This window comes from Galeopterus variegatus, unplaced genomic scaffold (genome assembly GCF_000696425.1).
Source record: "Galeopterus variegatus unplaced genomic scaffold, G_variegatus-3.0.2 Scaffold1047, whole genome shotgun sequence".
NCBI classification, from domain to species: domain Eukaryota; kingdom Metazoa; phylum Chordata; class Mammalia; order Dermoptera; family Cynocephalidae; genus Galeopterus; species Galeopterus variegatus.
The window spans coordinates 49,447-61,996 of NW_007727158.1; the positions used below are offsets into that span (position 1 = coordinate 49,447).

The following is a 12,550-nucleotide window of genomic DNA, read 5'->3' on the forward strand; positions in this document are numbered from 1 at the left end:
GGGGTACTCTGCTGCCCACTTGGCCCCCACTATCTGCGTGTGCTGTGGCAGAGTGTGGGCACCCTGGGTGAGAGAATCCACACTGGGCAGCTCAGCACCTGAGACATTCAAGGCAGAGATTTGCATCCATTTAGGGTGAGGATCATCTAAGATACTGGAATTCAAAATAGATCATTTTGCAAAAAAAAATGATACCTTTTCCCCACCGAACCCCACCCTTCTCTCCTCTCTTTTTAGACTGTCTGGCTTCCCGGTGATGTTCACGCTTTGCTAAGTGCTGGTGGCCGTCGAGGTTTTTGCATCCTGGGGACGAATCCTGAGCTTGCCAGAGACGGGCGGCACAAGGTAGGTCTCTGCGAGAAAGGCAGCAGTCCCGGGCACGCCGGCTGCCTCCTCTCACACTCACTGTCTGCGGGGTGGAGGAGAACGTAGCTGGTGCCCTCACACTTTGGGTCGCAAGATTTTTACCACAGGCATGTGCTCAACTGGTGCCCAGGGCTTAGCTAAGCCCTCTTGGCCTCAGTCCTCCTGGAATCAACCTCAGAGAATCACTGTGATCTTCTTCCCTTACCTGGGTCTTGGGTTTCCCCAGGAGGTTAGATATGGGGGTGACCAGCAGCTAGGTGATCTTTAAGTGCCTCAAAAACTGTAATTCTTCTTTTGTCAATTAATAAATTAAGTTTTATAATTCAACTTTTGTTATTAAAATATATTACTAAATATCACAAAAATATTATTTGTTCATTGTAAAAAGAGTTTGGAAGATAGTTACCTAAAATCCTATAAATGACTTATAATCATATTCCCCAGAGATAACCATTTTAGTGTCTCTTTCCAGGCTTTCTTCTTAAGTGCGTACATAAAGCGTGCACAGGGGCATACATACACACACCATGTATATTCTGTTTGGTGACATTTGTTTTGATGCAAGTATGTGTCAAGGCACCTTTTTTTGTCAGTAAATAGAAATCTCTGTTATCATTTTCAAAGGCTTCATATTATATGGATATGATAATATACGTAGTTTACTTAATGCCCTAATGATGGACATTTCACATATTTTGAGTATTTCACTATTACAAATAATACCACAACATACGTTCTGTCTTTGCATGGTCATTTCACTATTCCTTGCATTAAGTTTATAGAGGACTGGCCTGAAATTTTTATTCTGGATTCTCAAACCAGGATCAGGCAGCAGGAGAGTGGAGGAATCTGGCCCACCTGTGAGGGCAAGATCTTAAGGAAAGAATCTCCAAGGTTGCTGTAACCCCTGCCCAGCAGGCCAGGCATGCACTGTTGGGGCAGGGAAGCCTAGAGCTGGGGTCTCCAATGCTCGCCCCATTTACTGCTCCTCAAGGGCCAGAGCTGGCCTGGAGTAATGCAAGCTGAGGGTGGGGGAGTGGGCACAGGGTTCAGGATTGTTGACACTGAGTTGGCCCAGGCTCGCATGTCCTTGTGGTACTCAAGCCTTTAGAAGCCCGTGGAACAAAGCTGCATCTGCCTGACACACAGGGCCTGGTGCTGGGTGAGCACAGGCCATAGCGGCCCAGGACTGCTACACGCTCAGCAGCACCTGCCTTGGTGCCCTCTAATCAGGAGCCTCCTGGCCTCTGCCTGGGGCTGGCTTGTGGCCTGAACTCCAGCTTCCCTCTGCAGAAAGGGCAGAGTGTCAGACCAGTGAGGTCCCTGCCATGTCTACATTCTCTGCTGGTCAGAGAACTTTCACTTTGGACTCAGAGACAGTGGGATTGGGGATGACCCTCCACTCCCAGGACCCTTGCACACAGAGAAGAAAATGCAGCTCTAGGATCCCAGGTTGTGGGTAGCTGTGGTTTTTTCAGCAGGAAGTGGGAGGAACTCTGGGCTGGGCCTGGATCAGCTGCTAAAATGGAAGACACCCCCACACACACTTTGCATCCAGCCTGCTGCCACCCAGGAGCCCACTGGGGGCAGCCAAAGGAGGACAGCTAGGTTTCTGACCTAGAGAGCTGGTGGGCTGTTGGCACATTCCTAATGGTGCCACTGACCAGGAGGCAGCTCTCTTTAGTTCTCCGAGGCACTGGGGGGGTGCTTTGCTTCTGTGACTGTCAGGTCAGAGAAGCGGAGTTGGAAAACAAGACAGTTAGCACATTCCTAATGGTGCCACTGACCAGGAGGCAGCTCTCTTTAGTTCTCCGAGGCACTGGGCGGGTGCTTTGCTTCTGTGACTGTCAGGTCAGAGAAGCGGAGTTGGAAAACAAGACAGTTAATCCTCTGTGTGGTGACATTCCCAGCTCCTAGAGGGGGCAGAGAAAAGATTCAGGAGATGCTCTTCACAGAAGTCAGCTCTCCTTGGATATGCCTTTGAGCTTTAGACACTGTGAGCATGGCAGGACGGAAGAGGATAAAGAGACCCCAGGACAATGGGTTTTGGTTCCTTAAATGATGGCCTTAGTTTGGGGTCTTTTATTCCCTGCTGCTGACACAGGGTGGCACATGGCTCTTGTTCATCTCACCCTTCAAGAAGCATGTATTTTAGGATAGGGAGGGTCCTCGAAGGTGGTGTCACCAGGCATACCTAATAGGATGCGCTCTTTGTGGACTTCACTCTCTGCACCTCCCAGATGGGTGTCCCCATTGTGAGCCCATGTCTGTCTTCTCTACCTCTTGTCCTGGAGGATGGGAATCGTGTCTGATTCACCTCTGTATTCTGTCCCCTCCACCACCCCACCAGCACCTGCAGGGCTTTCAGTGAACACATCACTGCACATAGCCAGGAGTGTTCTGGGAGCTCCCGCTGCACGTGGCCTAGTGCTGATATGCACTCCCTCACGTGCATTATTCTCCATTGATGCCTGACAAGATAGGAAGGTTCCGAGGCCCAATATGGCCCCTGCTGATCAGTGGAAGAAGCTATCAGTTTACTGTGGAAACTGGGCCGGCTCCCTGGTCTCTGTGCAACCTGCTGCACAGGAGTCAGCTCAGGGGCAAAGCATGCAGGGCTGCTCTGCTTCTCAGTCATTTGATGGAAATCACTCAAGTAACCAAGAACAAGGTACTGGAACCAGCTCACAGGAGTGAAGTCTGATACCTGCACTGCGTGGGGTGGAGGGATGGTGTTGAGCCGAGGGCTCAGTTTGTGCAGAACTGAAGGCTGAGCCATGAAGGGCATTAACAGACACCTCGGGCTTTGGAGGTGGTGAGGGGCAAATGCTGATACTCACTGGTGCTGAGGAGCCTCCCTGAGCAGCGTCCTTGCCTCCACCATCGGGATGGTCCCAGGGCTGCCCATCCAGTCCCTTTTCTCCTCTTCTGCCCTCAGCAAACAGCACGCCCTACATGCCCTGCATCCTCTGAGGACACTGCAAATGTCTGCAGTGCTGATGGCACTTGGAAGCGTTCCCTCAGAGCACTCCACGTGCCATGCCCTGGGCTTCCGCATGCACTGCACCTTCCCTTCCCCCGAATGCATCCTGCAGGTGCCCTCGCTGCCCTTGCCCTCCTGTCCTCTACCTGCCTTGTTCTCTCCCTGGGACGGCCCTGCCTCAGCGAGCTCCAGTCCCTGCTGCCTCCCTCCCCTCCTTATGCACCCGAGGATGGACTGGGGCAGACATCACAGTGCTGCTCTCACCAGCACATACACTGTCCTCCCTTGTCCTTTGACTTGCTGACTTTCGTGGCCTGCTCTGGGGACCTCCACAGCCCCTCCTCCGCCGGGTATCCGGGCACTCAGACCCCTGAGAAGGCCACATGACCATGCCAGCTGACTGGGCACCGACCCCTCTGCAGAGCCTTAGTGGAGCCCTTGGCCCCGCCCCAGCGTCATTGGTGATCGCTGGCCCATTCCCTGCCCAGTGCCCTGCAGCGGTCCACACCTTCCCATCAAAGGTCTTCAAGACCTGTGGTCTGCCCTGTCCACCTCGGCGTCAGCAAGTGGCCTCCCTCCTGGTTTCTAAGAGAAATGGAGCCTCTCTCTCTCTTGGCCTGTGTGGGCTGTGGCCTCTGCTTCTCCCAGCTGTAAGGGAAGGTGTTTGTGCTGCAAAAATGTTTTCTTTTTTTTTTTTTTTTCTTCTTTTAAAACCTCGGCTTCCCTGTCTCTCCAGCCAGCGCACTGCTCCCTGTGCTTCAGCTGTCCTGGGTTGATTCCCAGATGACACCTCTGTCCTAAGGCCCAGACCACGTCTCCACGGCCCCTGCATATCACGTACCAGTCTGATTCGCATCTCAGACGCAGCCTGTCCCAAACAAAGCTGCTTAATTGCTCTCTGAGAAAACCTTTTACGGGGGATGCCCCAACCCGCCTCCCTCCTTCCTTTGCCTCAAACTTCTCTTCCTTCCTGGACCATGAGCTTCCTGAGGGCAGCGACCATCCTGTTTTCTCTATAGGCCTGGCACAGGGCCCTGTACCTGCATAAGTCATGAGATCAGATGATTTTATTCTGTTCACAGATCACAGAGCTGCAGACAGTGTCCTCACAGGCAGCGTGGTGGAGGGGACCCTGGAATTAGAGGCAGGCCACTGTCTTCTAGTCCCCAATCTCCCACTCACTCTGGCAAGCCCCATAAAACCTTCTGAGCCTCAGTTTCCTCAGCTGTAAAATGGAATAACCCTGACCTTCCCACCTCTCAGGAGAAGATCGGGAGGTTAAGAGGGAGGAATGGTGCCTCCTGGGCCAGCAGCTCTCAGCCCTCAGTGCACATTGGAATCCCATGGTGAGGTTTAAAATCTACAAGGATACTTTTAAAAGCTTGTGGAAAATAGAATTAAAAGATAATATGAATGCTTCCGTGAACTTTTGGGGTACCCTCGTACAGGTGCCTGGGTCCTCCTTCCAGATATTCTAATTTAACTGTTCTCAGGAGGATGGATATGAGTGTTTTAAAACTTTAACCACTACTTTCAACCCAAAGGTGTTAGCAAGTTTCTGAATTCCATGCCTTGAAGAACTCAGATAGAAGTTACCAAGATTCTGCAAAACAACATTCCTGTCTGATGATAAGTCACTGATTCTCTCAGACACTCTAAGATCTGCCCCCTGGATCAAGCCGTCTGAAAACTGGGTACCTGGCTGTGTCATACCGTCAGCCCTGTTCATCCCACCCCACCCCAAAATGCTCGCACAGGAACTCTACGGGCTGTGAGAGTATCTGCGGCCCTTACAGATCACAGTGACGTGCCCACATGTGGGACTTTGTGGCAGTCAGTGTTTATCCTGTCATCTGTGACTCCTTTGCTAGGACCCTTGGGAGAAGTGTCTCCAATTTCACCACAGACATATCTTCTTCAGAGACACTGTCACAGTATCTCACAGACCCACAAGTCATGTTGTAACAGATCAGCTTCTTGTTTGCCTCTTCTGAGCTCTCTAAACAGTAGCTCTCAACCCTGGCTGCATATTAAAATCGCCTAGGGAGATTTCAAAAATCCTCATACTCAGGCTACATATCACATCAATTAGATCAAAATCTCTGGGAGGTGGGCCCAGGGATTATTATTTTTGCAAAGCTCCCCAGGCGATTCCAGTGGGCAGCCAAGGTCAGCAGCACCGCCAAGCCCAGAGGCAGATCTGTGGCCCACCTGCAGCCCAGGTGTAGGGCTTTCCAGATGGGTTTCATGGAGGTGACGTTCCCTGCTTCATTTCCTGCTCCCTCACTTGTTTTTCTCTCTCCTACTTGTGATTTATAACGTCTTAATGTACCGTCTTAAGTCTCCTGCAATCCTTCCTGGAACTCAGCGAGGTGAAAACAAACAGAATAGAAAGCTTCGTGCTTCTCTCTGGCGGGGACCTGGGCCTCCGAGGAGAGAGGGCTGGAGCCTCCCCCTTCCCCAGCCTCAGGAGCCGGGTCAGCGGCCTCTGTTCTGGTAATCCCACAGTGGGAACTGTGGCCGGTTCTGCCAAGAGCCCTCCAAGGCCCCATAGAAGAGGCTCTATCCGTTCACAGCATCTGTGTGCTGAGACGGGACTGGAGGGAGGCAGGAAATGACAGAGGCGACAACCAGAGCGTCACTCAGCCCAGGACGGTCATGCCCCCTGTGTTAGTCCATTCCTGTTGCTTATAAAAAATACTTGAAACTGTGTGATTTATAAAGAAAATGAAATTTATTACTTACAGTTTCTGAGGCTGGGAAGTCCCAAGTTCAACTGGTGGTGGCGACGGTGAGCCAGGGGTCTCACATTGGAAGATAGTGGAAGCAGAGAGAGAAAGAGAGAGAGAGACTCTCCCCTTCTTTTAAAGCCCCCAGAACCACGCCCCTGACCACCATTTTTAGTCCATTCACTACTGCATGTTCCTACAATCCAATCACCTCTTTAAGGCTCCACCTTTCAGTTACCATAATAGGATTTCCTACCCTCTTCACAGTCACAGTGGGGGCTAATTTCTAATACATAAAATTTGGGGGACAATTCAAGCCTCGGCGACTTTTGTGGGGACAGTTTGATCCACTGCACCCCCCTTCTCTGCCCTCCTCATCTGCTTCAGTCAGCCCCACGCCAAATAGTAGACAGAGATGGTCGGCAAAAGGCAGATGTCCAGGGGTGGGATCTTTTTCCAGTCTTGGAAGCAAAGGAGCTCGGGAACAGCATGCTCGTGGGCACTTCCACCAGTGAGTGGCGGGGTGGGGTGGGGTGGGGGACACTCAGCAGTTCAGTGTAGCTGCAGAACCTCGTTTGGCACCTGGGCTGGAAATAGCTTATCTGCAAACCTCAGAGTTTATTTTTGTGGCAAAGTTTGATTTTTCAAGTGGCCTGTCTCCTTTCTTACCTTGCATCTGCTCTAGTGGCTGGGGCTGCTGGGAACAGTTGTGAATCTGTGCCCTACATGAGGACACCTGGCTGAGGGGCAGGGGTGCTGACTCCCAGCCCGTGCTCTTTGAGCTTTGCCCCGCACTTGAGAGCTCAGAGGGAGAGGCACCGCTTTCTAATTTTCACAGAAACAGTAGTGGCCCTGCCAGCATCCTGCTCAGGGAAAGGAACATACTGTGTGTATATTTGTTGGGTGACCCTCCTCCTAAATTTGTAGATTTCTGTTTCTTTCTTATTGATGATCTCATTTGCTCATACTCAAAAGCTGCTCAAAAAAACTTTTACGCTTTTGTCTTCTACTCATAAATCCCCCACACACACACCTCTTGGTCTCTCTTTTGCAACTGGACAGATGGTACCAGGAGTATTGGGGGCTGTAGGTTGAACAACCAGCACGTGGTAAAACAAAAGGGTGTTTTGACACTCATTCATTCCTTCCCTCGAGCACTTAACAGCAGCCACATTGTATATTGTTCTAGGTTTGGGACCCAGAAAGGTCAGACAAAAGCCCTGTCCTTAAGGAGCTTGCAATCCAGTGGGGAGACCAGCAAGTAAATACATACTTATGTGACAAATGTGAGAAATTCTGGTGTGATAATTACAACAAAAATAGTTTATACAAAGTGCTGTGGAAAAGAAGAAGTCATTCGTGCAACGAGTATTTATTGAGCACCTGCTATAATACTGGGCATTGTTCTAGGCATGGGGATATAGCAGTGACCATATGAGACAAAAATCCCTGACCCAGAGATTACATTTGAAGGGATGAGAGTAGTTAGCAAATAGCTTAGTCTGCCCAAAACCACAGGCTTCAAAGCACAGGTGATTTTAAGCTGGAGATTGAAGTCTATGTGTGTATATATGTGCAGGGAACATTCTAGGCAATGAGAACAGCTTGTGCAAAGGCCTAAAGATAGAAAAGGACCAGAGAGATCAGAGCATAAGTGCTAACTTAGAATTGGGAGGTGTGGCTGCAAAGGTAGTTGGGTCTTGGCCGCGATGGGCCTTGAATGTTGTGCTGAGCCTTCTGAGGTCACCATCTCAGATAGTGGAGACACAGCTGAAAGCTCACAGAGCACTGGCCAGAAACCATTCTCGCAGCTGTGCTCCCTGTGTATTCTCTGACCCCCAAACAGAGACTCCCTGGCAGCTTCATGCTCTGGGCAGCCACTGCCCCAAACTAAATTTGTTAGAACACCCAAGACTAAAGATGTGTGACTTATATTACCTCCTCTGTGGCATGACATAATGCTTTTAGTTTGCAAAGTGCTTTTACACAATTCCCTATACTGAGTTGCAAGGGGAACCCTAGGCGGTAGACTGAGAGGAATTACTGTTGCCAGTTATTATACCAGGAAGCAAACTGAAGCCCAGAGAGGGCCAGTGTCTTGCCCAAGGTCACACAGCAAATCAAGGCAGAGCAGGAACCAAAGTCCTTGTCTCCTGGTTCCTAATCCATAGGCTCCTTTTGCCCTTGTGTCAACTGCCCTACCTTATATTGAAGCCTAAAAAACTGAACAAGTATCAATCATGTGCCCACCTGACTTCCAATTATTATTTGAGCACCTACTATGTNTTATTTAGCACCAGTTCAAGGCTTTTTAAAATGCATCCAAAGTGCTCTGCCATCTTGTGCAAGTATGCACTGAGCTGCAGCTACTGACTTTGTGAATCAGATAAAGTAAGTCTGACACACACAAACTAGCCCCTGCACGGCCTGTGCTCCCCGGGTGGAAACCACTCCATTTGCTTCTGAGTCCTCTCATCGAGTCCACTTGGAGGCTCATTAATTATAGCAGCCAATACATATTTTTACTCTTACTTGTAAGTGAGCTGGATGCTGAAGAATGGGGGAGATTTAAGCCTCATTCACAGAGCTAGAGCTCGCCTGTGTAAGACAGACACAGCCTAGCAACCCTCATGGGCCCTTCCTTTGATTTGTAGCAGCTCATTTAGATAAAAGCATCTGGTTCATAAGGTAGCAACAACAACAAAAAAAATCATTAGAAGCATATTTCTGCTTTTACAAAGTAACCCAGTAATAGCACAGGAGGTAACAGTTAACCTCGCCTCACTTCTGCAGGTACACAGGCAGGTGCTTAAAGGGGGAAATGAAAGTCTGAACATAGAGAGGGTCTTTCCAGGTCCCTTCTGGGATCAGCACTCAGGATGTGCACGAGGCAGCCCCGCCAGCCAGCCCACCCGGGAGCCTCGCCCTCCCATTAGCATGTAGAGGAGGTGTCTTGCCTCTCCATCCCAGAATAAACAGTGCAATTATTTATTTAGCACCAGTTCAAGGCTTTTTAAAATGCATCCAAAGTGCTCTGCCATCTTGTGCAGGTATGCACTGAGCTGCAGCTACTGACTTTGTGAATCAGATAAAGTAAGTCTGACACACACAAACTAGCCCCTGCAGGGCCTGTGCTCCCAATCCAGACAGACTGTTGTGCTCCCTAACTCAGCCCGAGTATTTACATCCCACCACAAGCACTTGGTCCTCCAAGCCTGAGTCTCCCAGAACAGCCTCTTGCATCCCTACTCATCTCCCCTAGCTGCGTGCTCCCCGCCCACCCACACGTGGGAATTTTCTCTCCTTGGATGCCCCAACCCTGTTACTCTCCCCAGCACCCGTGTAGCACTTGGTTCTTTTTGGTTCCCATGTGGTCCTTTCACTGTCCAGTGTGCTCAAGGCTCATCCCCGGCCGCTGTGAGCCCCCTGGGGGCGGGAGAGCAGCCCTGCAGAGCTGAGCACAAAGCACACACTGCAAAGGAGTCGCGAATGAAACAGTCTGCTCCCACCCTGTGCTCCTGGGCCCTGAGCCCTGCTTCCCTCCTATCACAGAGCCCTCCTGGGAGATGGCTGGGACTTCCTTGAGGGCAGGGGCTGTGTCTCAGCACTGGGTCCCTCCCCAAATCCCAGCATGAAGAAGGCTCTCACGTGTTTCTGGGATGAATGAAATGATCAGAAGCAACTCATTTAATCTGTCTGACCAGGGTGTGCTCAGGGCCAGTCACATCCATCAGAGCAGCTCACAACTGTCCCCCTTAAGGCCAGTGAGGGTGATGCCCTGACCTGCCCTCCAAGGCCACCGCCTCCTGGAGACACCATGCACCCAGGCCAGAGCTCTCCTTTCCACTGTTCCAAGCCTGGTCATGGTCCAGGAGGAAGAAAGATCTCCTACACCTGGCTGGAACCCAGGGTCTCAATATGCCCAGGTTCACACTCAAACCACATTTACAAAGGTGCATTACATATTCAAAGGGACCTCACATCCTTCATTCATTCACTCAGGAAACATTTATAGTGAGCAACAGAGTGTAGCGGTCCCAAGCACAGTTGCTGGAACCAGACTGTCTGGGTCCTATTCTGGCCCTGCCCAACCGGCTGCACGACTTCCTGTACGGTGTTTAACCTTTTGTGCCTCAGTTTCTTCATCTGCAAAATAGGATTATATGGTGGTTGTAAGGACAGAGTTAACATGATAAAGCCCCTAGAATAGTGCGTGAAGTGTAGTCCTGTAAGGGTTTGCTGTTGTTATTCTAAAGGGCTGGGCCCTGCTCAGTCTCAGACCTGATCTGCACTCTTGTCAGGACGAAATGCGCCTTCAGGAAGGTGCTAGCGTGCACACCTCCTGCCTTTCACAATGCCCGGCAGCCTCTGCCTGCTGAACACACTCAGTCAGCAGCCCTCCCCAGTCCATGGGAACCCCGACGGCTACTGGGCACGTCCTGTTCTGATCTTCCATGAACCACGGCACAGGGTCCTGGGGCCCCTCCTCCTCATTTCCGGTGGGCGATTTCCAAGCACCCATGACAGCCGCATTTCATTTACCCCAGCATCCCCAAAGAGAACCTAAACTCCTGCTCAGCAGCAGCCTAAATGCAGGCAGTGACCATGGCGAATAAATGTGGGGACTTGTCCCACACAGAGCTGCCTCTGACTGGCTTTGAGACCTGGAAGCATGTCCCTGCCCCTAGATGAATCTCATTTTCTTTATCTGTATCATGAGGGGGTTGGAGTCATGATTGGGCCAGGGGCCAGGCAGGCTATGTCCCTAGGAGTGACACTCTGCATGTGGTCACGTGGGGGCTTCTGGGACCCCACCACAATTAGCACTGTGGCTTCAGAAGTTATGTCAGCATGTCCTTGGGGCATCCGTCATGAAGAATTATGAAGTCAGTATCTGGTAAATAATTCGTAACCTGAGAGATAGGATAAGCCGCCAATAAACAATAATCCATTTAGAATGACGCATGGTGGGACCAAGGGCAGTTGTGGTGATGTAGCACCCTGTGCTCTGGCGTCAACACGGCCCGACCTTAAGAGCCGTGCTCAGGCCAGGCCTCCTCTCTGAAGCGTCCCCTCACCACCCCAGACCAGAGGCCTCACCCCTCCGCTGAGCTTAGGCAGGATTCAGGCTCTGTAACAACAGCAGTGCGTACTGAGTGCGACGAGTGCTGAGGGCTGTGCTAAGCAGTTTGTGTGCACCGTCTCCTGGATCCTCCTAGAGACCTCATGGAGGTAGGAACTGTCATTATCCCCCTTAAATAAGAGAAGTCCCCTGAGGCTGAGAAAGGCTAAATAACTTACCCAAGTGTGTTTAATTAGAAAGCTGTGGGTCTGGAGTTCAGGTTGGTGGCACGAGGTGCAGTGAGGCTCACTAGCAGCGTTTGAAGGCTAAACCAAGGGCCCTGGAGAGGGCAGCAGGAGATGTCTTTAGGACACTCTGCCTGAATTTCCATCTTCTAATTGTCCTGTTGTGTTTCTCCTTATTGGGGGCGACACAGAAGCCTCCTGGCCATGCTCTCTGGAGAATTCCATCCTGAGGAGGGGCTCTTCCCTCCAGTGCCATGAACCCCAACTGTGTGGGCTGGACTTTAGGTCTGGGTGAGCCCAGAGCTGGTCTCTCCTGCCCAGGCCATCACCCTGCCAGCAAGGCCAGTAGCCCACCCTGTATCTGCAAAGACCTGCCCCGAGGCCCCCAGGCTGCGGGCGCGGGGTTGGGGGGTGCAGGGGGCATCGTTACTGCTAGGGGGCCCTCCTCCTTTTTCTCCTTGGTAGACATTATCAGCACCCAAGCTACAACCAGACTTCTCAAGGCCTGGATTCATGAAAAGTCTCATTTATGCTTCTTGGGCAACCAGAGCTGTCCTGAGTTCGGAACTACACACGACAGGGTGGAGTTGCTGAATGCTGGGCTTATAATTGTCACCCATCTGGAGTGTTGCACAGACCTCCACGGAATGCCGTGTGGCATAAGAAGCCACAGTGGCTCATTTCTCAGTAACCAGCTGGGGAAGAGGCCCCTTTTAGTCTTTTAATCTCTCCTCCTGTGGCCAGTAGGGTGGCCAGGACTGGCAGACATGGGGCAGGAGGACCGGTCACCTGTAGCTTTCTAGAATAGCTTAAAACAGCCTGGAACCCTCCCATCTCCTCTGAACAGAATTGCCTAACGGGAGGTGCTGGACCTGTCTTATTGGTTAGGTTCCACAATGACCGTGCCCTGCCCTGTTCTCAGCTCCTTTGTGTCAGCACGCAGATGCTGTGAACAGACCGAGCCTCTTCTATGGGGCCTTGGAGGGCTCTTGGCAGAACCGGCCACAGTTCCCACTGTGGGATTACCAGAACAGAGGCCGCTGACCCGGCTCCTGAGGCTGGGGAAGGGGGAGGCTCCAGCCCTCTCTCCTCGGAGGCCCAGGTCCCCGCCAGAGAGAAGCACGAAGCTTTCTATTCTGTTTGTTTTCACCTCGCTGAGTTCCAG

At 51.3% G+C, this 12,550-nt stretch overlaps 1 protein-coding gene across 1 annotated transcript in view; it reads left to right on the forward strand.

Annotated features, from left to right (window-relative positions):
• The first annotated feature begins 273 nt into the window (after positions 1-273).
• The window catches only part of KLHL29 (kelch-like family member 29), a 227,233-nt gene continuing 214,956 nt past the window's right edge, over positions 274-12,550 (forward strand). The window contains exon 1 of the mRNA XM_008574431.1: positions 274-345. The gene's annotated coding sequence lies outside the window, so the exon portion shown is untranslated. The remainder of the gene's footprint in view (positions 346-12,550) is intronic.